Source organism: Stegodyphus dumicola, chromosome 6 (assembly GCF_044657685.1).
Source record: "Stegodyphus dumicola isolate Sdum_Otavi_A_Nest chromosome 6, ASM4465768v1".
NCBI classification, from domain to species: domain Eukaryota; kingdom Metazoa; phylum Arthropoda; class Arachnida; order Araneae; family Eresidae; genus Stegodyphus; species Stegodyphus dumicola.
Genome location: NC_140773.1, coordinates 107,095,312 through 107,109,428, shown reverse-complemented (window position 1 = coordinate 107,109,428; position 14,117 = coordinate 107,095,312).

Genomic DNA, 14,117 nt, shown 5'->3' with positions numbered 1-14,117 from the left:
TATTGGAGGATATTCTGAAAGATCCTGTGGACAGTTGAACATGGTCTATCCAGTACCTGTGCTATATGCCAGACACTGGTGTCCTCGGCTACCTGAAGTGCAACCTCCTGTACTGCTTCTGGCGAAACAGGTTTCCTTCCTCTTCCAGGATGAACAGAAAATGACCCTGTTTCTTCAAATTTCGTTATCATTTTCTGAAGGTTTTTAACATTCATTGGACCTCCTAGAATCCCCTTTAAAGTCCAAAATTTCCGTAGAGCAACTACTGTTTTGGTAGAATAATTTTGCTAACAAAGTGTATCTCGTGAACTTAAGTGACATTGTGAGCAACAAGCACACTGAAAACAAAGTCTCGGAGAGTGTTTTTAGGTTTTATAACAGCTGCTCCATGATGTCAACAAAAATTTAATTTTTACTACAGGTTTCTGAAAATAAAATGCGTATTGGTGATGCTATTTCTAACTAATTTTTTTTTTTTTTTTAACCCTGCTGAAAGGAATTCTCATTTCATTAACATGTTGACGGTGGTGTAGATATTCATTCTTTTTTTTTTTTTTTTTTTTTTTGTGCAGCGGCGCTTGAATTAGCAGTCCGTCCATTTTGTGAATCCCCTTAGTGAAGTAATAATAACAAACAAAAAAAAAATTTTTTTTAATTCATATGAAGGATCCGCGAGGAAGTTGAGAAAGAAACGCAAAGAATGCTATAAATGCATAGCAAGTCTAAAAGGTACTCAGTACATCCCGAATAGAGCAAAGAAAGTAACAACATATTGTGATAACTGCAAGGGCAAGCTGGCAGTTTGTTTAGCTTGCTTTAAAAAATTGCATAGAAAAAAATTATATTTTATTTATAAGTTAGATTTCAAGCTATTTCTTCTGTATTGAATGTTTGGTTGAAATGTTAATGTATACTGTTGAATAATTAAAATAAAATTTTATACTGCATATTTTTTATATATACAAGTTCGAGTCATGCTGGCCAGCAGAACAGACAAGTATGACCAACTGGTGAGTCAGATATATAAATAAGAGAGAAGTATATTCAACATTTTAATTTAGGATGACTTGCATACATTGCCTTAAACGGTTTTACCATTGTGCCCGCTTTACGCAATTTTATCACCCTACATTTAATTTTTTAAAATAATATTCATATTTTAATCAAATATATTTTTTTTTGAAATTGCAAGAATCAAATATAAAATTAAAAAATTTTAAATTGAAAAAATACTAAATTTCACTCAAAAAAAAAAATTTTTTTTTTTTTTTCCCCTTAATGGCTTGCTATTTTTCTTAAGGCATTCTGCAAGTATATTAAAAAGTATTCAACTTTTCAAAACATCTTGGTATTTCTCACATTAATTTTAAAGAAAGTTATTTCCTTCCATTTCAAAAGGACCCACAAACAGCCGAGCAGTAAAAGTTGCTGAATACTGGTAGTTCGCTTTGGGGTTTGAATGTTTTCGTGGGTTTTCTGATGTGTATGCCAGCTGGTTTCCCTTAAAAAGTTCTTCACAAAGGCATCTTTCCTTTTAGGCAAATAGCTCTGCTTTGCTGTATCTTAATAATTCAATTCAATCCATTTCATCAGTATTTGGTCGGGGCCTTTATCACTCTTTAAACAGGGTTCATAGCCACATTTTAGTTAAAAAAATAAGCACCTATAAGCACTTTTCAAGCATATTTTAAGAAAAAAAATAAGCGCCTGTCTAATTACATTATACACAACTGCATAACCTTAAAAGAAAAATGAGACTTGCAATTCAAAATATGAGCAATGCAATATTTATTAAAAGAATAAGCATTACCTCAACCATGGAAAACAATTAACTTTTTTTTTTAAATTTTAAATGACAGTTCAATTTACAGAATTCGTTTACAATGAGAGAAAAAAAAACTATGCAGAACTAAATTATATTACAAGATTTAATGATGAAATTTCAGTTCAAAGTATAAAAAATAAATAATAATAAGCCATATTAATTGTATTCGCTTGGCACCTAATAATAAATACAATTTATTTTTCCTCTTATATTAATATTTAAAGAATTTAACTTAAATCAAAATTCTGAACATTTTCTAAATTTTCATTGCATAACTGTTTTCCCTTAACATATATTCCAAGCAAAGTAATTTAAGTAAAAAAGAGGAACATTTCTGAAATCAGGAGACGGGAAATTGCTTCATGCAGTCATCCTTTAACAGTAAAAGCTTAACTAACCCGCATACTCGGAAATTGCCGAATATTCCGTATAGTCGAGCGTAAGTGGAAAAAAAGGAGGAGGGGAGATTGTAGCCGCTTTTTAGATTGCTCGGCTAAATAAATGATTTTGATATTCCGATATGTGCTTCATATAAAAATAGACCAACGGAACTGAGAAATATTCTGCTTAGAAAGAACAGTAAAACTCTTTTTAAGTGTTCATAAATAAATCTCAGACTGAACATCAAAATTAATTATCTCTGCAAAATACCGCAAACGTTATTGCGCAATACGTGCGGCGTAATTCTTCCATACGTGATATTACGCAATCGGAATCAACAGCTGCCGGTATTCGGACAATAAAGAACTAAATAAAGGAAAAGAAAGAGACTTACTAATCTGGGGTGTTTTTGATTCTAATTTTGAACAGACCGTTAAATTTCCGGAATAGAATCATTCTTCGCTTGGGTTGGGTAGACCGCAAAACTTTTATTTAGTCCTATTCAATCCAGATTGGACAGTGACAAAAAAAAAAAAAAAAAAAAAAACTCGCTGCTTCAATATTAGAGATTTTGCGAAGAAAGGGGAGAACCTCCCAACCTCCGTACTGTATAATGTATTGGGGAAAAAAAAAAAAAAAATATTATTATGACTATTCGATTACTTTCCTTTTATTTAAGCCATTCCGAATATTATTCCTTAGAAAGCTAATTTGTGTAAAAATAAACCCATTTTTGGAAGTTTATCTACACTTCAGTAGCTACTGCAACTATATTATAAATATTCATACATATGCTCACAATATAAGCATAACGATCATAATAAACACGAATATGAACTGACCACGCGGAACGAGAATGTAAATTATTAAAATCTTGATAGAAATTCAAACATGTGTAGTATTTGGGTGAATACCGAATGTATTGGAATTTCTGCGGTTTTTGCAATTCTTTGACCAATAGAACGACGTGCACCTGTCTGTACTCTCGCGCGCACCATAGGTAACGTTAATGCGGAGAAAGGGGGAAAAGCTATTTCCGGGAGTATGATTCACCATCTGACGTTCCATGTAAGGAAGAAAAGTTGTTTATTTAGTTTCGGCTTTGGTACGGGGGCGAAATAGCGCGTTCATTAAAAAAAGCACTAAAAGCAAAAAATAAGCACTAAAAACAAAAAAATAAGGGCTTTAACCCTTTGACGGTTATGGAAATGAGCAGTTTCCGTTTACTTAATTCGCGCAGCATTAGGAGTAAACAGTAGTCGAAAGTGGCAGCTGTTTTCCCCCGCCGTTCTTCCGAAAATGTCACCCTTCTCTGGCGATGCCGTAGATAGCTCGCCTCGCGCGTTTTAAAAATTTCTTAAAGTATTTGTAGTACATAAATAACAGTTTTTACGTACTTTAAAATAATTATTAAAGAGTAAATTATAAATGATTATATAAATAATAATAGTTAATTATAAATATAAGACAAATATTAAATTGAAAGGACTAAATAAATACAACTAATGTAAAACTTTATGAAGCACAGAATAAATACAGTAATTACCTAAAAATCTTTTTGTGTGTGATATACTTTAAAACATGGAATTGCACATAATGGGGCATTATGCAAAAATGTTGGTTTCCGTAACAATATGATTTATAATCTCATCAGTAAAAAACAGCTCAAAATACTCTAGTGGATCAGAAATATTTGTCACGCAAGCTTTCATGCCTACATCACCAGTAAAACTAAATCGGCTAGGAGCGTGAGAACTTGAATCAATTATACACGACCGTCGAACACTCGAAAAATCTTCCTCATCGCTTGAATCGTCTTCTGAGCTTGAAATACTGTGAACAAAGTCTTCATCAGATTCAAAACTTGATAAGCTTTCTGTATCACAATCATAATCATCATCATAACTATCTAACATTCGCTTTTGAGCCATTTTAGTGTACAAACACCCTAAAAACCATGCCAAAATACGTATAAAATGAACAAGGTCAAAAAAAAAAAAAAAAAAATCCACCTTCATTATGCAAAGAAATTCATGGAACTCGTACTGCCATCTGTAGACAGTAAAACTAACTAAATTTCGCGAGTAGCATTCGTTTGAAACACAATCAGTGCAGAATAATTATGGCAAACTAAGTCAGCACGCATTGGGGAAAAATTTCACTACGCGAGTAGTGCTCCTTACTAACCATTTCGGTCAAAATCTTGCTCCCGAGCGGAACTCGTTTGCGCGCAATATGAAGCACGATTCGATTGCAAGTTGAACTTGTTCATAACCATCAAAGGGTTAAAGAAAAAGTAAGCACCTATAAGGGCCTTTATATTTTATTTTCAAATATAAGGACTTAGCGCTTGTAAGGACCGCTACGAACCCTGTTAAAGGCTAGGCATTTTCAAGGCATGAGATGAAAGGAAAGACAGGTTTCATCAAGAGAGAAAATGACTTTAGATGATATCTATATACGTTTTAGAGACATTAGGATTTTTTGGAAGCAGGAGACTTGAAAAATGAGCAATGCCCTTGCCGGGAATCGAACCACAGACCTCTCGAATATGCGCCAAGCATGCAGACCACTACACCACGAAGGCACACTTTGAAGACAGGAGAAATACTCCCCCCTTTTAAAGGGCGACTGGGAAACACAATCCCCAAATCCTGGTGGTGAATAATCAGCATTCACTAACTACCTTTTAGTTCGGGTGCCACTGTAGAGACATTAGGTTATTATTATTATTATTTTGGAAGCAGGGGAAATGAAAAATGAACAAGCCCTCGCCGGGATTCAAACATCAGACTCTCAAACACGCACTGAGCTTGCAGACCATTACACGACAAAGGCATGCTGGATAAATTCCTGAATCTTCAAATAATTAGACTGAGAAATCATGGGATGTTTCGTTTATGATACAATATGATGTGGTAGAGACATTAGGTTAATTGGAAAAGCCTGAGAGATGAAAAATTAGCAATCGCCTTTTAAATTAAGGAAATTAAAAAGAAAAAAATTAAAAATTTGAATAATATCTGTAACTTCAAAAAAAAAAAAGCTTTTCATATAGTATTATAATAATATTAATCATTCATATAGAAATATAATAAATATTTATTATGCATCAAGGGAAAAAAATCATACAATTAATTTCTCCATAAAATAAAAAAATTATTAAAATTTAAGGTTAAAAATAACTGACAATTCACTGTAACAAAATTCATAAACCACATTTGGCGTTATTATTGCTAAAAAAAATTTCAAATTTCAAAACGTGAAAATATGTAAATTCGTGTACATCTTAGAAAATTTTGAATAAAAAAACTCATTTTTTGCATGTATGCTTAGAAATACACCTACTTTAAGATGATGGTAAAAATTTTATAGGTTATAATTCAGTTTTTTTTTGAAAAATTTATAAAAATTGTGTAAGAATACAAATTTTAAAAATAAATCATAAAAATGGGTGAATTTTATCTGGAATGAACCTAAATTTCAAAATGTCAAAAGAAGAGTAAAAAAAAGTTTAATAAAAAAGATATTAATTAATATATACCAAGTTCAATTAACATTGAGGAGCTAAAATTTTAAAAATTACCTAACCGATTTTTACAAAACTTGGCAGTCTCGCATAATTTTAGTCGTAGAATCGAAGTATGTAAAAAAAAGGTATGTTATTTCAGGAAAATGTTCGATTTAGTCAAAATACCTATGTTAGAAGAGTGCTATATATAAATCTAATATATATCCTAAGTTGCACTTTTTAGACATAAAGAAGGCAATTTGAGTTTCGTTAATCGGCCCAATAGAACAGGAAATATAGAGCTGCCCTCTTTTTTTTTTTTTTTTTTTTGCGCAGTGTACAAGCAGGTTGGCAATGTTATTTTTAGAAAATTTCTGAAAACAGTTTAATATTCTTTATTGCCTAACTCTCAGTGACAAAGCCTGTCAGCAAATAATTTAATGAATGAATCAATCAGCCACATGATTTCAATCCAGATATTATAACCAGAATATTTGAAGAGAAATTTTTTGTTAACTACGATACTGTGTATGTAGAAAAGTATTTCTTGGGTTAGTTAAGAATGAAAATAGGGAGAAATTATTAGAGGATCATAAGAGTAACCTGTGTAAAGGAGAACTGGAATAATTTCTGTAGCAGCAGCAAAAGGCAGTTGTGAAAGGAGCATTTTCAAATGAAGGAAGGAAAGATGATCTTAGTTCTTTGATTTGCAAAATTTGTACAAATGAGGTAAGGTCCATTTCATGAAGCAATATCACCCTGAATAAGGCAGTAGCAAGCCACAGTATTAGAATTTTTATTTAAATTAAAATGCAGATCTAGTGAGTTTTAAATAGAATTGGGCAATGTTCAGATGAAGCCACAGAGAGATTGTTAGTTACGTGATATCTTTCCTTCATATTCCTCACCACCTTCCTCTTATACTGTAAATTTTCCTTCATACATGTAAAGTTAAGTTTTTGTCTACTTTATTAATTTAATATTTAACGATTTTCATTAGTTTTGTAATCTGAACTCGTTGATGAATTTGGATTGTTTACAAAAGTTTAAGTAAATAATCATCTGTGGTGCACAATAATGGATTAATTAATTTTAAACTAATTCATGTGAGGGAAGAATTTTCAGTTTAATAAATACTGTGAGTGACAAACAGCCTTCAGGAATGAATTACATTTCATAAACTATTGTTAAACATATTTGAAAAGCATAACTCATCATTTTGTAAGTACTGCATTTTCATTCATTTAATCTATCGAGAGAAGAGAATGAAAATTAATGCATTTGTTCCTCAAATAGCAAAGGGTGACTTCTTTCATAAACTGCGTTAAAGCTAGTGCACTTAAATTTATTTGTGTGTATTGCAGAATGGGTGAAAGTATAGTCCATTTTTTCCAGTTCCATCCTCATTTTCAAATGAAAAAATATTAAAAAGAATATTTTCAATTTAATTTTTAATAAAATTGCAAAAGGTAAATTTTATGAATTTTTATTGATTAAATACAAAATGTGGCAAAACTCCACATATGAAAAACCAGGAAGTTCTACACAGTGGCACCATTTCAAAAGAATTTAGAATTTATTTAAATTTGCTTGCAAAGCATGATTCAGGTAGCTGAACTATTCATAATGTGATCCCGATGTAAAATATATTATTTTCGTAATACTTTTATTGAGAAAATCCTCAGTAGAGAAGGAAAGTTTTTATTTATCATAGTGCTTTTAAATGATGTAAATAAAATAAATAAGTTTACAGATTATTGTGTGGATAAGCTTAGTAATGTACCAATTTACTGATGCAAAATAAAATTAAATAGCTATTATTTGATTAAAAAATTGGTTGAATTTCCATAAAATTTTTGAAAATGTTTGCAGCAGATTAAGACATTTCAAATAAAATTTATAAAATTACTAGCAGAAATTTGCACAATGCAACATTTTCCTTAGTGAGACATAAAAACCAAGAGATTGGTAGATATCACAATACACTAAAAGAGCTGAAAGCAATGTAAATGCCATGTTGGTAATGGAATAGAAGCATAGTAATTTAAAGCATAAAATAAGCCCCTCCCAAAAGGCAACCCTAGACTGGTGCAGATTTTAAATAAAAATTTGCTGATTTCAGAAGCAGTTTATGCTAGTCTCTTTTTTAGAAGCTAAAAACACTCAGGAGAATTGTCATGTAGAAATCAACAACATTCAGTGTGCTTATTATATTTTTTAAATTTTCAGTGCCATGAGTTACAATGAAAAAATAAAAGGGGAAAGGGATATACAGCAGTATTTTCCATTTGGTGTGTCATGAAACCCATGAGTTGCATTTTAAGTCTACTGAATATGAGTACATGTTTTAAAATTTTGCTTTCATTTCCAATGTTATAAATTCTGCAAAGTAGAATTTTCTGGAAAAAAAAAATAAATCTGAACAAAATTCCTCAAGATGATTTTAATGTTCGTTTTTTAAAGATCAGATCTTGACAAACTATAAGATACCAGATACAGATTTCAGATTAGTATTAAATAGTAGAATAAATGTATTGTAGATTCAATTATAGTAAATAAACTTGTTATGATCAGGTATGCTTTTTGAAAATTAGGAACCATGGGTACCCTAAATTTACTACATATTGATATCGAGCTATTCTGCTACAAATATTATGCTGTTCTCAAATGTAACAAATTTAACTTTTTTAATCAGCAGTCCTATATTTATTTAGTCATCTAGCAAATGGGCTTCGGCTGCTTTTCTCCTTGTGTAATGTCATTTCCCTCAAGAATAACTTCTCTTTTGATAGTTAGCCCTGGTATGCTTTGATGTAATCAATATATCAGAATCTTAAATTGTAACCTGGGACCTGTGATTTAGCTATTCAAAATTTAATTGTGTAAACTAAATTTCATATGTGATGATTTCAATTTGTCTGCAAGCAGCTCAGATTTTGCACAATTTTTTTTAACTCAAAATGAAATTCATCCAATGAGCTTTAAAACCATTTATCTTTGGAATTTTAACTTTGACCCTCTCAACATTGTAGACGTAAAATTCTGTATGGATGGGTGGCCTTTGTATTCATTAACCATGAAAATTTCTGCCAGCTTTTAATGTGCCTGATTTCGAGTTGAATGTATATGGAAGAAAAGGAATCAAGGTATAAAGTGAGAAAGTTTTTTAAAATTATATTCAAGATAATACCATTGATTCATGACATTTTATGGGACTAGACACTTCAGGGCTAAACCTGTAACACTCAGAAGATTAAAGCGGTACAGACTGGCAACTACACTTACTAAATTAGGCACCAATAAATCCAAATTTTAAATGGAATTTATGAAGCACTCTTTTTATTGCTTAATATTAGCATAGAATGATTTATGGATTATGTACTGAATGCTTCAATTTTTTTTTAAAACATACACATCAATTTCTTATGTTTAGATAACAGGATATTATGTCTTAACTCATTGTTTTAATTAAAGTCATGAAAACAGGCTTTAATGAGGTAACATTTTAATAAAATAACTAAAGCAATTCCTATTTGACTTCAGAAAGTATGGAAAAACATTTCTTTCAAAACTTGAAAGTATTAAATAGTATAATTTTGGACGACATACCTTTCATGCCATAAATCTTAGATATTTAACAAGTTGACTGCTGTGGGGGTCACCGGCACTCAACTTGGCTACAGCGCTGTGGGTGCCACCGGTGGCCGGCGCTGCGACCAATAGTAAAATACATAATCAGAGTAAATATCAATACTGATAAATTTTTAAATAGTACCATTATTATTAAAATGGTTTGAAAAATAATAAATCGTAAAAATTTAAATTATAAATTAAATAATGGTCTACAGAGCCTAGGTGGGTCACCGGTGACCCTCACCACGAAAAATGCATTAAGCACGATTATATAACTCACATGATCTTCTGTAGATAATATTTCAACATAATATACATTGCATAATAAAAATTTCAAGTTCATAAAAATTCAAGCAAACCACGTAAAATGCACCTGGCAGTCAACGTGTTAAGCAAGTTTGATAATAGCTTTTCAATTACATTTTAGATGACATACCTTTCATATTATAAATCACTGATATTTAAACAAGTTTGATAACTGCTTTTCAGTTACATTTTTTCCAGTTTAAGTTTTACACTAGGATTATAGTTTTAATTATATGAAAGCAAAATCCACTTGGTGGAAAGGAAAACAAGGAAAGGTAAATTGCAGAATGTTACTAGAATAAAAAACTAATTTAAAATTTAACCTTATGAATGTTGGAACTATGAATAACACATTTATCCTGAATATGCATGGGACACATTCTTATCATGTTGGCAGAAACTGGGATTTGAAATGTGATCAGTTTCAGAAGGAAAAAATATGAATTTTACACCTGCAGTCACAAGATTAAGAACCTCAACTACTTTTCCTAGTATAAAATTCTTAGCTTTATTAATACTGCTCTAATTTTTCACACATTGCTAACATTACCTTGCATTCAGCCCATTAAAATTGTGTTGATCGATAAAGTCAAACTAGAAAACATAGTAACTTGGATAATATGCAAGAGCATGAGATTCACATTTAGTTTATCACCACTTTTAATTTTATGGTAGTTTATAATCAGTTCTTTTAAATGTTAAATAATCACAATTTCTATAAAACTGATTTTTTGAAAATGTGTTCCCCCCCCCCAAAAAAAACTGTGATAATATGTATGCTTTTATAAGTTGTAATTTAAAAATTTAGTAAAAATATACTTTTTAAATAAATTAGAAAACAAAATGTCTGGACCTGATTACCAAAAAATAATTTAAGCAATGTCCTTTTAAATCTTATCTTTTACTACCATTACAGAGATAAAACTTCTCATAAAATTTTCACAAAGGTGGCAGTTTTAGGTAGAAAATTAAAATTTTATAAAAATCCAATATATCTTTTCACTGTTCTAAATTTGTGTTAAAAAAGAAGGGAGCACCCTTAAAAAAATTCCCATCATCTTGAAATTTTGTATGCAAATTCCTTCATACCAAGTATGCAAATGATTAAATTTTCAAAGCCAATGAGTTACCATTCATACTTCGGTCAAAGTGTATGTTTCTATTGCACAATTATCACTGTATAAAACAGATAACAATTGCAGATTCATCTTTTCTCGCAGTTACTGTTGCAGTTTCTTGGAGACACAACTAATAATGCATTAGGATTTTGTCAAAGATTTTATAGATGACTTCGAAAGCGGTCACATAGTAGGGATGCGTAAAGCGAGCTGGTCCATACTGAACAAAAGCCACCACCAGCACCATGTGGATATGACTGTGCAAAGATACTGGCGACAATGGTTACTGCAAGCCTCATTAGCAGAATAAACGCAAAGGTGCATGAATGTGAAGCAAGATTGTATGATTGTGCAACAAGCTCAAACTGCCCCAATGGCATTATTGTGTGCTATCCAAAGTCTACCTCTTCCACACCACTTATGACACCTTCCACCATGTTACAATGTATGGCTGAGGAAGAGTTGTGCTCACAGCAACTTTTAACCCTGCAATATCAACAGTCTTCTAAGACGGGTGTAATACAAGCTGATAAGCATCACATAGTGTTCGGCAATGAATCTTGCTTCAGTGTTGGGGCAGATGACCATTGGGTCCCTTTTTGGAGGGTCAGGGATCCCAGTCAGCCTTTGTTTTATAAAGGCACACAACCATTACTCCTGGTGTGAGGTGCTATCTTTTATGAAAACAAATAAACCGTTAATGGTATACCATTCTGGAGCCATTTTTCAACAGGACAAACTCCCATATGGCTCGCATATTTTTGGGCTGTCTCCCAACTGTTGCTCTTCCATGGCAGCAAGGTCACTAAACCTTTCACCAATTGAACATGTATGGGATATGTTAGGCTGCCAGATTCGGGCACTCCGAAATGTCACAGTTTCGCAACACTTGAAGAATGCCTAACAGACTGTATTGCAGAATGAAATTAGGAATCTTATCTCTCTTTATCTCAAAGTTAACAATCTACTGTCAAGGAGGTTCACCAATTACTGAACTAAACATTCAGTGTTCAACTACTGGTTGCTCACGAGTCCTATGGCTTTGAATTTTTAATATCATTAACTATGTACAAGTTTTATGCATATTTAATTTTAATAAAAACAATCAATTTTTTGTGGCATTTCATTTATTTTGCAAAAGACTGTAGTAGACTACATTTAAGTATTTAATATATTACAGTCTCACCCCTTCTTTGAAACATAAAGGTGCAATTAAAATTTTGTCAAAATAGATGGTTACAGCCAGACATAAAACTGTTTTCTTCTTGGAAGATGGGTACAGTACACATGCCATCCATTGCTGTTATTGACAGAAAGATTTAAAAAAATTTTCAGAATAAGCTGGCATGGCGGAAATATGCATTATGAAATTAGGTTACATCCTTATTTTCTAAGCAATGAATGTACATGTATCTTCACTGTTTAAAAATGATATGGTGGAAGTTTACTTTCATGAATTAGCTATATATATATTGCTACATATTATGTAACTGTATTTACTAATATTAATTGAAAAAGAAATTGTAAAGCTAACTAGTAGTTAGACACAAGACCTATTTGGTCTTAAAAATTTTTTGCGCTAAATGCTGCAAAAAAATATGAAATAATAGTAGTAGGTAGAAACATTGCAGCGATCTTGCTAAAAAGTTACCAGGAGCTGTAGCTCCACGAAAAATTTTAACGCTCTATTACTAAAATATAAACTAAGAAGAAATTTTTTGTCTGGAAAAACTAGAAAAAATTGTAAACTCCTGAAAAAGACTGCCAAAATTAATGTTGGAAGACATGCTGATGCATGCAAAAAAATAATCTGACCGTTGTGATATGTGAAAAGTTAACTCACATAAAAAATAGATTGACGGAAAAAAAATATATATACACATGAAAAGTTAAAACATATAAAAAATATATGGACTGAAAAAATGCCAATACATAAATTGCAAAAATTAAAATGAAAACATAGTTTGCAACAATACAAAAATACAATAATTACATAGCGGAAAATGGTAAATTAATCCACTTGTACCCTCAATTGGCTTTTCAAGGGAAAAAAACTGAGTGTCGACCTAGGCTAAATACCATTACGCGTTTCGCCGAAACAGACCATTGAAGCTCTTGTTTAATGCGAAAATTTTTTTAATAAAAAACATGAATATTCCCAAATAAATCTTTTTTGGAGCTTCACTGCTCTGTTCCTTTTTCCCGAGACGCGTCCGCCGAAAAACACATTAGGGTGTTAAAATTAATTGCAACTCCGAGCAAAGTAAAATTAAAATTAAAATAAAATAATCAGCGGTCTGCTATTAGTAAAAAATTACAACAATGTATGGGCTGGTCGGTCCTGTATAGCTTAAAGAAGATAAAACTTTTATAAAGATAATGGTGCTGTAATCAAATAAAAATGCAATTAAATTTGTAAGAAAACAAACGTCGTAGGGTCTTATTAGGACCAAAAAAACACAGACAATAGAAACGAAAAAACTGACCTGAGACGTGCCGTCCTTTGCATCCGAAAAATTTTTAGAAAGGGGTTCAAAACCCCTCTGTGAAAAACCAACCTTCCTTTTCGTCGTGTGACGTAGGTGGGGGAAACAATAAAAACTGCATAGGCCAATGGGCTGAGATTGTAGTTTGGCAGGAATTCCTGCCCCCTTTTTTTTTATAGAAGGGTGTGAAAACGAGAAAAGACACGGAAAGAACTCAAAATGGCGTCAGTCAAGTTGTTAGAACAACAAAACTGCTAAAAACAAGTGAAAATGGCTAATTCAGCTAAAATTACTTATTTTTGGCCACAAAAGAAAGAGTAAATTGGAAAAAAGTCATTTGTTAATAAAAGTCGTCATTCTTCAAGCTAGAGGGCGGTCAAGCTACTATGAAAAATGAAAAGGCCCGATTTGTTAATAATAGTAGAGTTTGGCCTTCTAAGTAATTTAAAACTATTAAATAATAGTATTAAAGTATAGTGCCAAAATCTTTGGAGGAAAGAAAGTGTATTTAGGAGAATAATCTGTACATTTATACAATTTTTACATTAGATTATCTGAATCAGCCATCCACTTTATACCATCCCATTGGGCTTTAAGCATAAAATTTCATTATCCAAAACAAATTATCTAAAAATTGGTAAGGCTAATGCCAGTTTTTTTAAGGTATTTTTAATTATTTTATGAGGAATTTGGTTATTTTTCAAGATTGTGACGAAGTAAAGTATTTCTTCTTGTATGTGTTCTGTAGTATTACATATTCTTTTCATTCTAAGCAGCTGTGAAAAAATTGTGTTAATGATGATTCTTTTGGAAATATTAGAATTCCAGTTGGTTAACTTTAGTGTAGAAAAAGTGAA